This window comes from Cherax quadricarinatus, chromosome 12 (assembly GCF_038502225.1).
Source record: "Cherax quadricarinatus isolate ZL_2023a chromosome 12, ASM3850222v1, whole genome shotgun sequence".
Classification (NCBI taxonomy): Eukaryota; Metazoa; Arthropoda; class Malacostraca; order Decapoda; family Parastacidae; genus Cherax; species Cherax quadricarinatus.
Window position 1 is genome coordinate 14,116,022 of NC_091303.1, and position 13,300 is coordinate 14,129,321.

The 13,300-nt window shown below is 44.2% G+C and overlaps 1 long non-coding RNA gene across 1 annotated transcript in view; it reads left to right on the forward strand.

The window, feature by feature from the left end:
• Positions 1–695: 695 nt before the first annotated feature.
• Positions 696–13,300, forward strand: part of LOC138852596 (uncharacterized) — a 42,248-nt gene continuing 29,643 nt past the window's right edge. Inside the window, exons 1-2 of the long non-coding RNA XR_011391895.1 lie at positions 696–825; positions 2,256–2,484. This is a non-coding gene — a long non-coding RNA (uncharacterized lncRNA). The remainder of the gene's footprint in view (positions 826–2,255; positions 2,485–13,300) is intronic.

A 13,300-nucleotide genomic window follows, 5' to 3' on the forward strand; every position in this document is an offset into this window, starting at 1 on the left:
AAGAAGACAAATGCAGAATAACGCTATCCTATATTGACAACATTACGGCCATGCCGTGGATTTTATGGAGTCACAAATGCGCTTGTGGCTTGATAAATCCCACTGTGGGGGTAAAACGAGTGTTAAGGAAAATGATCGCGTAATACTGCGTTCTTGCCTCCTTTTACACTATCGTTATATTGAAATCTCTTTCTCAGAAAGTTCTTGTAATCCAACTTATAATTTTCATAGCAGTTGTGATAGTAACACTATTTTTTTTCCATGAGCGAAAATATTATATTCATTGGTAAACGATAAACCCGTGAAAGTTAAATAATTCTTTGTGGAATGGGATGTAATCAGGTTTTACACATGAAAAATGAGGGCGGCTTTAGTTCATTGGATCAAGAGCCCAGGAGAAGGGCTCTTGATCCAATGAACCTCAAGGGTCAAGAACCACCCCAAGGGATCTTGACTGTAGAAATTCTTAAATGTTTACAGTCATACAACTTATATCAAATGGTTTGACTGCGTCCTTGTTTTTCGTCTGTTTAAATTTATATTTCTTCAGTAACTCGTACATAGGAGAGGGGACGACGTTTCGGTCCTACTTTGACCATTTATAAAGTCACAGATATCCGTGACTTTTTATTTTTTATCTTCCTTCAGTTTTAAATGTGAAGACTTGCACTATTTTTTCCGGCCTTCACAGACGTGCCAGACAGGATTCCGATGCTGGGTGTGTGGCAGCGGGTGTTCTCTCCGGGGGAGCAGCTGGTGGCCAACTGCACCTCACCAGAAGCCAGACCAGCGCCCCACCTCCAGTGGTTTCTCAACGGCGTTGAGGTGAGCAAGTACTTCGGCTGGAATGGTGTGAACTTTATCTGGGAGCAATGGGAACCCGGGCACGAACGGTTAGAACCCCTCTTGGAACAGTGTAAATCCAGACCGGAACAATTGGAACCCGGGCTGGAGGGGCGTGAAATCGTTCTGGAACTGTGTGAACCGGGTTGGTTCACTGGGAACTCAGGTTGAAATCGGTGTTGATCTCCGGCTGGAACCGTGGGAACCCGCTCTGGAAGCGGGTGTGAGAATGAAGATGATAGGCATGTAAAAATGAATGGGAGCGAAAAAATAAGAGGACTGAAGAGAAAGAAAAAGTGGAGGAAGGAGAGGGTAGATGTAAAGAGAGAAAGGTTTGTCTTTCATATTCTTGTTCAAAGTTCGTTCATGTTATATTTCTTTCCTCTGTAATAATGGTTTCTGGACATTTCAATAAAGTTCCTATGTTTACCTGGCCGTTGTCTTTCTTTATTAAATATCTTACCACTTTCTTCTCTACTTCTAGGATACACAGAACTCATCACTGAAGTCTGTTCATGATATTCAGACCTCAGCACTGAAGTCTGTTCATAATATACAGACCTCAGCACTGAAGTCTGTTCATAATATACAGACCTCAGCACTGAAGTCTGTTCATGATATACAGACCTCAGCACTGAAGTCTGTTCATAATATACAGACCTCAGCACTGAAGTCTGTTCATAATATGCAGACCTCAGCACTGAAGTCTGTTCATGATATTCAGACCTCAGCACTGAAGTCTGTTCATGATATTCAGACCTCAGCACTGACGTCTGTTTATGGAATACTCGAGTCGTCAATATCACAGTCAATTTTTTTTGTAACAGACCCTCTTCAAACAGGAAAAATAATCACCATACTTCTCCTTTCCTACTTATTTATCATTTTTCTCCGGCTAGACATTTAATGATCACTATGCAACTCCCCCCACTTCAACACAGTCAACGGCAAAGTGACTAATAAAGTGGGTAATAAAGAGACAACTAGAGGCCTTTTTAGATAACGTTTCGCTTAAGAAGAGATTTCTGTAGCTCTCCTTAAGCGAAACGTCGTCTGAATTCAGTTCATCTTTTGTTACATAATTTGCGGTTGACTATAAATCTCATACTACATATTGCATCTACTCAAAAATAAAATGGTACTGCATTATGCATTCATCAGCCGCTAATAGTTAAATAAGCATACATCTGTTTGACTCAGGATTTTGCAGCCAACATATTCCAGATTTTGTTATATCCAAATCATTTAAAAAAATATTGCAGCATGTGTGCCAGTAAGACCAGGGAAATGCATGCAAAATGATGCCCTTGTTTAGAGAGTTATAATAAATCAACGATCGAGAATACCTTTCTACCCTCTGTTTTCCATTTACAACGGTGTTACTGTATATGTGTGTGTCTCTCTCGTGGTAGGTACCCCAGCACTACAGCCGGGTGGTGACGCAGGGAAAGTCTATCACAGGTCTCCTCTCACCCACGTCGGAACTCCGTCTTCCTCTCCGGGAGATACACTTCAAGGAGGGTCAGATACGTCTGACCTGCTCAGCCTCCATCCCTCCCATCTACCATCAGACATCTGATGTCCTCCTTACAAGGCCGGGTTTCAAGACCGTAGCTCCGTCTCAGAAACTCTATGGGAAAGGTGTGTATTCACACCTTGTGTGTGTGTGTGTGTGTGTGTGTGTGTGTGTGTGTGTGTGTGTGTGTGTACTCACCTAATTGTGGTTGCAGGGGTCGAGACTCAGCTCCTGGCCACGCCTCTTCAATGAACGCTACTAGGTCCTCTCTCTCTCCCTGCTCCATGAGCTTTATCATGCCTCGTCTTAAAGCCTCCACTACATCACTCGCCAGACTGTTCCACTTCCTGACCACTCTATGACTGAAGAAATACTTCCTAACATCCCTGTGACTCATCTGAGTTTTCAATTCGAAGAGTGACCCCTTGTATCTGTGTCCACTCTCTGGAACATCCTGTCTCTGTCCACGCAGTATACTGTATGTCGTTATCATGTCTGCCCTAACTGTCCTGTGTGTGTGTACTCACCTAGTTGTACTCACCTAGTTGAGGTTGCGGGGGTCGAGTCCGAGCTCCTGGCCAAGCCTCTTCACTGATCGCTACTAGGTCACTCTCTCTGAACCGTGAGCTTTATCATACCTCTGCTTAAAGCTATGTATGGATCCTGCCTCCACTACATCGCTTCCCAAACTATTCCACTTACTGACTACTCGGTGGCTGAAGAAATACTTCCTAACATCCCTGTGATTCATCTGTGTCTTCAGCTTCCAACTGTGTCCCCTTGTTACTGTGTCCAATCTCTGGAACATCCTGTCTTTGTCCACCTTGTCCATTCCTCTCAGTATTTTGTATGTCGTTATCATGTCCCCCCTATCTCTCCTGTCCTCCAGTGTCGTCAGGTTGATTTCCTTTAACCTCTCCTCGTAGGACATACCTCTTAGCTCTGGGACTAGTCTTGTTGCAAACCTTTGCACTTTCTCTAGTTTCTTTACGTGCTTGGCTAGGTGTGGGTTCCAAACTGGTGCCGCATACTCCAATATGGGCCTAACGTACACGGTGTACAGGGTCCTGAACGATTCCTTATTAAAATGTCGGAATGCTGTTCTGAGGTTTGCTAGGCGCCCATATGCTGCAGCAGTTATTTGATTGATGTGCGCTTCAGGAGATGTGCCTGGTGTTATACTCACCCCAAGATCTTTTTCCTTGAGTGAGGTTTGTAGTCTCTGGCCCCCTAGACTGTACTCCGTCTGCGGTCTTCTTTGCCCTTCCCCAATTTTCATGACTTTGCACTTGGTGGGATTGAACTCCAGGAGCCAATTGCTGGACCAGGTCTACAGCCTGTCCAGATCCCTTTGTAGTTCTGCCTGTTCTTCGATCGAGTGAATTCTTCTCATCAACTTCACGTCATCTGCAAACAGGGACACCTCAGAGTCTATTCCTTCCGTCATGTCGTTCACAAATACCAGAAACAGCACTGGTCCTAGGACTGACCCCTGTGGGACCCCGCTGTTCACAGGTGCCCACTCTGACGCCTCGCCACGTACCATGACTCGCTGCTGTCTTCCTGACAAGTATTCCCTGATCCATTGTAGTGCCTTCCCTGTTATCCCTGCTTGGCCCTCCAGTTTTTGCACCAATCTCTTGTGTGGAACTGTGTCAAACGCCTTCTTGCAGTCCAAGAATATGCAATCCACCCACCCCTCTCTCTCTTGTCTTACTGCTGTCACCATGTCATAGAACTCCAGTAGGTTTGTGACACAGGATTTCCCGTCCCTTAAACCATGTTGGCTGCTGTTGATGAGATCATTCCTTTCTAGGTGTTCCACCACTCTTCTCCTGACAATCTTTTCCATGATTTTGCATACTATACATCTCAGTGACACTGGTCTGTAGTTTAATGCTTCATGTCTGTCTCCTTTTTTAAAGATTGGGACTACATTTGCTGTCTTCCATGCCTCAGGCAATCTCCCTGTTTCGATAGATGTATTGAATATTGTTGTTAGGGGTACACATAGCGCCTCTGCTCCCTCTCTCAATACCCATGGGGAGATGTTATCTGGCCCCATTGCCTTTGAGGTATCTAGCTCACTCAGAAGCCTCTTCACTTCTTCCTCGGTTGTGTGCACTGTGTCCAGCACATGGTGGTGTGCCCCACCTCTCCGTCTTTCTGGAGCCCCTTCTGTCTCCTCTGTGAACACTTCTTTGAATCTCTTGTTGAGTTCCTCACATACTTCACGGTCATTTCTTGTTGTCTCTCCTCCTTCCTTCCTTAGCCTGATTACCTGGTCCTTGACTGTTGTTTTCCTCCTGATGTGGCTGTACAACAGTTTCGGGTCAGATTTGGCTTTCGCTGCTATGTCATTTTCATATTGTCTTTGGGCCTCCCGTCTTATCTGTGCATATTCGTTTCTGGCTCTACGACTGCTCTCCTTATTCTCCTGGGTCCTTTGCCTTCTATATTTCGTCCATTCCCTAGCACACTTGGTTTTTGCCTCCCTGCACCTTTGGGTAAACCATGGGCTCATCCTGGCTTTTTCATTATTCCTGTTACCCTTGGGTACAAACCTCTCCTCAGCCTCCTTGCATTTTGTTGCTACATATTCCATCATCTCATTAACTGGCTTCCCTGCCAGTTCTCTGTCCCACTGAACCCCGTTCAGGAAGTTCCTCATTCCTGTGTAGTCCCCTTTCTTGTAGTTTGGCTTCATTCGTCCTGGCCTTCCTGCTTCTCTTTCCACTTGTAGCTATACTGTGTATTCGAACTTAAAACCACATGGTCACTGGCCCCAAGGGGTCTTTCATATGTGATGTCCTCAATATCTGCACTACTCAAGATGAATACTAAGTCTAGCCTTGCTGGTTCATCCTCTCCTCTCTCTCTTGTAGTGTCCCTTACGTGTTGGTACATAAAGTTTTCCAGTACCACCTCCATCATCTTAGCCCTCCATGTATCTTGGCCCCCATGCGGGTCCAAGTTCTCCCAATCGATCTCCTTGTGGTTAAAGTCACCCATGATCAGGAGCTTTGCCCTGCATGCATGAGCTCTTCTGGCCACTCTAGCCAGTGTGTCAACCATCGCTCTATTGCTCTCGTCGTACTTTTGCCTTGGCCTCCTGCTGTTCTGTGGTGGGTTATACATCACTGCTATTACCACCTTGGGACCTCCAGAGTGAAGCGTTCCCGCTATGTAATCACTTTCTTCTCCGCTGTCTCCTCTCTCCAGCTCATCAAAATTCCAGCGATTTTTGATCAGCAATGCCACTCCTCCACCCCCCCTGTTCCCTCCGTCTTTCCTCAGGATTTGGTATCCCATTGGAAAGATGGCATCTGTTATCATACCTGTAAGCTTGGTTTCTGTGAGAGCTATGATGTCCGGTGATGCCTCTTTGACTCTTTCATGCCACTCCTCCCACTTATTTGTTATACCATCAGCGTTTGTGTACCATACCTTCAGTTTCCTTTCCAACACTGTGGTTTGTGGGGCCTGTGAGGGTGGGAGACCTGGTGGCATACTGTGGGATTCTATAGCTCTGTGTTGGGTGGAGGCTGTGTGAATGGATTGTAGTGTGTGTTGGGATGGTGTGATAGGTTGTATGGTTCTGAGAATAGTTGTGTGTGTGCTTGCCCTTGCTGTTCTGTTCTGCTCTGACTGACCTCTGCTGGTTCCATCCTTGTCTCTTTTACTAGCTCCTTTCGCTTTTTTGTCCTCTCCCTCAGCTGCTGTCGTTCTGATTTTGTTCTGTCTCTGTCTAGGAACACCCTCTTGTACTCTTCCGAGTATTTCAATCGTGGTTTCTCTTGGAGGATCCTGTTCCGCACTGTTTCCGTCCTGAGAATCAGCTTGATTGGTCGGTTTCTCCCCTTCGAGTACCCCCCTATTCTCTGAAAATTTAGAATCTCGTCCATCTCTTCACCTATTTCCGTGATGATTTTCTCAATCTCCTTACTTTCTTCCTGCTGCCTTTCAGTGTGTGTCCTTTCCTCTCTCTCCTGAAGCCCATGGATAAACATTGATTTTGCCCTTTCCTCCTCCCATTGCCTCACCCTCTGTGACTCTGGATCCTGCCTGTATGTGGTCAGTTTCTCCCTTGATTTTTCCAGTGGCTCTTGATAGCATGGTTGTGCCTCAGCATTCGACCTATCACCCTCTCCGTCTGTAACCAGCTGTTCTTCCCTTCCACTCCTTGGCTCTTTTTGGCAGGTTGATATGACCTTAGCATAATTCATAATTCCTTCCTTCCTGTTCGGCCTCTTAAGTGTCTGACGTTATCCCTCACTACCGCTTTACTCCTTGCACCCTCGTCTATGCTATTTCTACTCTAATTCTGGTAATGGCTTGCAGGAGTGAGTGACCAGTATCTAACAGTGATGCAGGACCAGACTCAACCTTGCAAAATGCAACCTCAACAGGTGAAATACTTGCGCTGACAGCGGTGTGATGACAAGTTGCCAGATGCTGATGACGTAGTCGTCGTACATAGGCCTTCTATCACTATTTTGTAACTCCTTCACCCGTGATGTTTATAACCATATATGCTCATGCATCCCGCGTTCCTCAAGTGATTTCACTTTTCACTTATTACAGAATACACTTCACATTCGGTGTTACACTTTATATGTATAATGGCATACAAACTGTTGTGACGTCACTGCTTCAGTAGGCCTACTGCCACCTTCCCTTGTTGTATATTTTATTTTTTCTTTCTCCTTTTGCTTATTAACTTTTTCACTCTCACATTACGGTGCCCCACATTTCACTTGTTAACCAAACGCTGGTAATTCTGTGTGTGTGTGTGTGTGTGTGTGTGTGTGTGTGTGTGTGTGTGTGTGTGTGTGTGTGTGTGTGTGTGTGTGTGTGTGTGTGTGTGTGTGTGTGTGCACGTGCATGAGTGCGTAGGAGTATATACAAAGAATGTGATCATGCATTTTTATATTTACACAGAATGTGAAAACGATTCATTACTAATATTCAATACCAGTTTTAAAAGATCTCTATTGAAATTGTATATCACTGATGAGTCGTCGGAGAGATCATAGACTGGATATTTAATATTGCATATTGTGGTTCTCGAGAAGCAATATTCCTGGCTGGAGTATAGGATAAAACAAGTCCGCAATCATTTTATTTCCCCGTCTTACCCTGACCTCGAAAGCACGATTCAGTCCATCTAAAAGATGAAGAGGAGGTTTCCTAAAACTAGGTTTCGCAGAAAGAGAGAGAGAGAGAGAGTGAGAGAGAAAGAGAGAGAGAGTAAAAATGTAATCAGTGAGACTGGTGGGAGCAGCAGTAAGCTCAGTACTCGTCTTAGTGCCATTTGTGATCTCCAAATATGAGGGATGAGTGGGGAAGGGAGAGGGGGAAGAAAACTGGCAGGCAGAAGAGTTTTGATCCCTGGGTACACAGAAGAACTTGTTAAGCTAGCACTCAGGGCTCGGCAAGAGCAAGAAGAGATGGGGGAGAAGGAGGAGGAGGAGGAGGAGGAAGATTCTTGCAAAACTGCTGACGGCAGGATGTTGAAGGAGAATCTTCCTCTCGTCACGTCTGGCGTGAATATTGTCTTCCTGTCTGTAAACACCAGCGTGAAGTATCCCCTAGAGAGAGAGAGAGAGAGAGAGAGAGAGAGAGAGAGAGAGAGAGAGAGAGAGAGAGAGAGAGAGAGAGAGAGAGAGAGAGAGAGAGAGAGAGAGGAGATAGAGAAGCAGAGAGACAGTTGCTAAATGAAAAGTCCTGTTACAACTTTTGCAAAACAAAATTTACCGTATCAGATCCGTTACAATGCAAAAATAACTATATTTAAGCAATTACAATGCAAAAACTATCGCGTTAGAGCGGTCACAATATATAAATTATCATGTCAGAGAGATCACTGAGCAAAATATAAAATACTAGAGCGCTTAAAATAGAAAAAAAGTGCGATCATGTTTGTATTGCAAGTGTTGTTAGGCACTTGCAATACAAACATAATCATTCTAGAGTAGTACTCTGCAAAAGGTAGTATAGTTGAGCTGTTACGTTACAAAAGCAACCATGTTGCAGCGGACGCAACACAAAAAGGACCATGACAAAGCATTTCAAAACTACCATTCTAGAGAGGATGAAAAACAAAGCTGTGTTGGGAGGTTAACAAAAAAATAACTATTTCATAGCTATTAATTAAAACACGAAAACAAATATGCTGGAGCAGTTGCATTACTGTTTCTCCAATTTTAGACCGCTTATACTGCTAATACTCCCATGTTAGAGCGGTTACAACAACAATACCCCAGTGTTAGAGCGGTTACAAAAAAATACTCCAGTGTCTGACCGGTTACAACAATAATACCCCAGTGTTAGAGCAATTACAACACCAATACCACAGTGTTAGAGCGGTTACAGCAACAATACCACAGTGTTAGAGCAGTTACAACACCAAAACCACAGTGTTAGAGCAGTTACAACACCCATACCACAGTGTTAGAGCGGTTACAACACAAATATCAGTGTTAGAGCGGTTACAACAACAATACCCCAGTGTTAGAGCAGTTACAACACCAATACCACAGTGTTAGAACGGTTACAACACCAATACCACAGTGTTAGAGCGGTTACAACACCAATACCACAGTGTTAGAGCGGCTACAACACCAATACCACAGTGTTAGAGCGGTTACAACACCAATACCACAGTGTTAGAGCAGTTACAACACCAATACCACAGCGCTAGAGCAGTTACAACACCAATACCACAGTGTTAGAACGGTTACAACACCAATACCACAGTGTTAGAGCGGTTACAACACCAATACTACAGTGTTAGAACGGTTACAACACCAATTCACAGTGTTAGAGCAGTTACAACACCAATACCACAGTGTTAGAGCGGTTACAGCACCAATACCACAGTGTTAGAGCGGTTACAACACCAATACCACAGTGTTAGAGCAGTTACAACACCAATACCACAGTGTTAGAGCAGTTACAACACCAATACCACAGCGTTAGAGCAGTTACAACACCAATATCACAGTGTTAGAGCAGTTACAACAACAATACCACAGTGTTAGAGCAGTTACAACACTAATACCACAGTGTTAGAGCAGTTACAACACCAATACCACAGTGTTAGAACGGTTACAACACCAATACCACAGTGTTAGAGCGGTTACAACAACAATACCCCAATGTTAGAGCAGTTACAACACCAACACCTCAGTGATAGAGCGGTTACAACACCAATACCACAGTGTTAGAGCAGTTGCAACAACAATACCACAGCGTTAGAGCAGTTACAACACCAATACCACAGTGTTAGAGTGGTTACAACACCAATACCACAGTGTTAGAGCAGTTACAACACCAATACTACAGCGTTAGAGCAGTTACAACACCAATACCACAGTGTTAGAACGGTTACAACACCAATACCACAGTGTTAGAGCGGTTACAACACCAATACCACAGTGTTAGAACGGTTACAACACTAATACCACAGTGTTAGAGCAGTTACAACACCAATACCACAGTGTTAGAGCGGTTACAGCACCAATACCACAGTGTTAGAGCGGTTACAACACCAATACCAAAGTGTTAGAGCGGTTACAACAACAATACCACAGTGTTAGAGCAGTTACAACACCAATACCACAGTGTTAGAGCAGTTACAACACCAATAACCCAGTGTTACAGCGGTTATAACAACAATACCACAGTGTTAGAGCAGTTACAATACCAATATCCCAGTGTTAGAGCGGTTACAATAAGAATAACTGCCAAGTGAGAGCAGTTACACTCCGCTGCTTCGCTCAACCTTAGCTCTTCTGCATCTTATTACGTTTTTCATTCTGGGCTCCGTGTAAACAGCAGAGACTGTAGACAACACAAACTCAGAGTTTTAATTAAGAGAAGAATAAATATTGTCAGGAGTTAATAATAATCACGATGAGGTTTGTATGTCGCAAGAATCTTTCGTGTTCACGAACCATCAAGACAAGTACTAAGATAGACCCCCCCCGAAAAAAAAAAAAAGACAAGTACTAAGATAGACCCCCAAAAAAAAGACAAGTACTAAGATAGACCCCCCAAAAAAAAGACAAGTACTAAGATAGACCCCCCAAAAAAAAGACAAGTACTAAGATAGACCCCCCATAAAAAAGACAAGTACTAAGATAGACCCCCCATAAAAAAGACAAGTACTAAGATAGACCCCATCCCCCCAAAAAAAACACGGGATAGAAATATACGTTAGGATAAAAGATGGAATAGAAACAGACGGGTATAGTAAAAAAAATAGGATGTGGAAAGAAAGGGACAAGGAAACAAGAATATGACAAATGGAAAATAAATAGGCATATACATCTACTCATAGGAACAATGAAAAGTATATATGAAATATGGAACGAAAAATGAAAATAAGAAAAATGCGGATAAATATATGAAAAATGTGGATAAATAGTGTTAAAAAATATAGGTATAATAAATATTTAAGAATAATAAAAGATAAAATATAAAAAAATAACAAAATTAGTGAAGTATATAATAATTTCCATTGTTTTTGCTCCTACCATCCATCCTCTCTCTCTCTCTCACTCTCTCTCTCTCTCACTCTCACTCTCACTCTCACTCTCACTCTCACTCTCACTCTCACTCTCACTCTCACTCTCACTCTCACTCTCACTCTCACTCTCACTCTCACTCTCACTCTCACTCTCACTCTTACTCTTACTCTCACTCTTACTCTCACTCTCTCTCTCTCTCTCTCTCTCTCTCTCTCTCTCTCTCTCTCTCTCTCTCTCTCTCTCTCTCTCTCTCTCTCTCACTCCCCGTCTATTCAAACCTTTCAGCAACAATTTCGCCAGAGTTCCGGAGGGAAGCTGAGGGAATTGTGTTGGTTGTTGTTTCACGTCGCAGACCTGCTCAGTGTCTTCTGTGTCAGCGTCTGCTTGAGCGCTCGTCTACTGCTTGAGCATCTGTCTACTGCTTGATCACCTGTCTACTGCTTGAGCGATTGTCTTCTACTAGAGAGGTTATTCTCTCGAGTGGTTGTCTTCTGCATGAGCGGTTGTTTCCTTCTGCTTGAGCGGTTGTCTTCTTCCGCTTGCACACTCTGTCTTCGTTGACTTCAGAGGTTTTTCTCATTCGTCACTTTCTGAAAGTGTTTGTCTTCGTGTAAACGAATTTAATTCATTTCACTCCTTGAATTTCTATTTTCTTCATAACTTCTTTCTGTCGTGTACTCACATATTTGTACTCACCTATTTGTGGTTGCAGGGGTCGAGTCCTAGCTCCTGGCCCCGCCTCTTCACCGGTTGCTACTAGACCCTCTCTCTCCCCGCTCCATGAGCTTTATCAAACCTCGTCTTAAAACTGTGTATGGTTCCTGCCTCCACTACGTCATTTTCTAGGCTATTCCACTGCCTTACAACTCTATGACTGAAGAAATACTTCCTACTATCTCTCTGACTCATTTGTGTCTTCAACTTCCAATTGTGGCCTCTTGTTTCTGTGTCCCCTCCCTGGAACATCCTGTCCTTGTCCACCTTGTCTATTCCACGCAGTATTTTATATGTCGTTATCATGTCTCCCCTGACCCTCCTGTCCTCCAGTGTCGTCAGGCCGATTTCCCTTAATCTTTCTTCATAGGACATTCCCCTTAGCTCTGGAACTAACCTTGTTGCAAACCTTTGTACTTTCTCTAGTTTCTTGACGTGCTTTATCAAGTGCGGGTTCCAAACAGGTGCTGCATACTCCAGTATGGGCCTGACATACACGGTGTACAGTGTCTTGAATGATTCCTTACTAAGGTGTCGGAATGCTGTTCTCAGGTTTGCCAGGCGCCCATATGCTGCAGCAGTTATCTGATTGATGTGTGCTTCCGGAGACATGCTCGGTGTTATACTCACCCCAAGATCTTTCTCCTTGAGTGAGGTTTGCAGTCTTTGGCCACCTAGCCTATACTCTGTCTGTGGTCTTCTGTGCCCTTCCCCTATCTTCATGACTTTGCATTTGGCAGGATTAAATTCGAGAAGCCATTTGCTGGACCAGGTGTCCAGTCTGTCCAGGTCTCTTTGAAGTCCTGCCTGGTCCTCATCAGATTTAATTCTCCTCATTAACTTCACATCATCTGCAAACAGGGACACTTCTGAGTCTAACCCTTCCGTCATGTCGTTCACATATACCAAAAATAGCACTGGTCCTAGGACCGACCCCTGTGGGACCCCGCTCGTCACAGGTGCCCACTGTGATACATCATTACGTACCATGACTCGTTGTTGCCTCCCTGTCAGGTATTCTCTGATCCATTGCAGTGCCCTTCCTGTTATATGCGCCTGATGCTCTAGCTTCTGCACTAATCTCTTTTTGAGGAACTGTGTCAAAGGCCTTCTTGCAGTCCAAGAAGATGCAATCAACCCACCCCTCTCTCTCTTGTCTTACTTCTGTTATTTTATCATAAAACTCCAGAAGGTTTGTGACACAGGATTTGCCTTCCGTGAATCCGTGCTGGTTGGCATTTATACTCCTGTTCCGTTCCAGGTGCTCCACCACTCTCCTCCTGATAATCTTCTCCATAATTTTGCATACTATACACGTCAATGACACAGGTCTATAGTTTAGTGCCTCTTTTCTGTCTCCTTTTTTGAAAATGGGAACTACATTTGCTGTCTTCCATACCTCAGGTAGTTGCCCAGTTTCCAGGGATGTGTTGAAGATTGTGGTAAGTGGTACGCACAACATATCTGCTCCCTCTCTAAGGACCCATGGAGAGATGTTGTCCGGTCCCATTGCCTTTGAGGTATCGATGTCCCTTAGCAGTTTCTTCACCTCCTCCTCATCTGTATGTATGTCGTCCAACACTTGTTGGTGTATTCCTTGTTGGTGTCCCCATCTGGTCTGTCCCCCCAGAGTCCTTCCTGTCTCTACTGTAAATACTTCCTTAAATCTCGTGTTGAGCTCCTCACATACCTC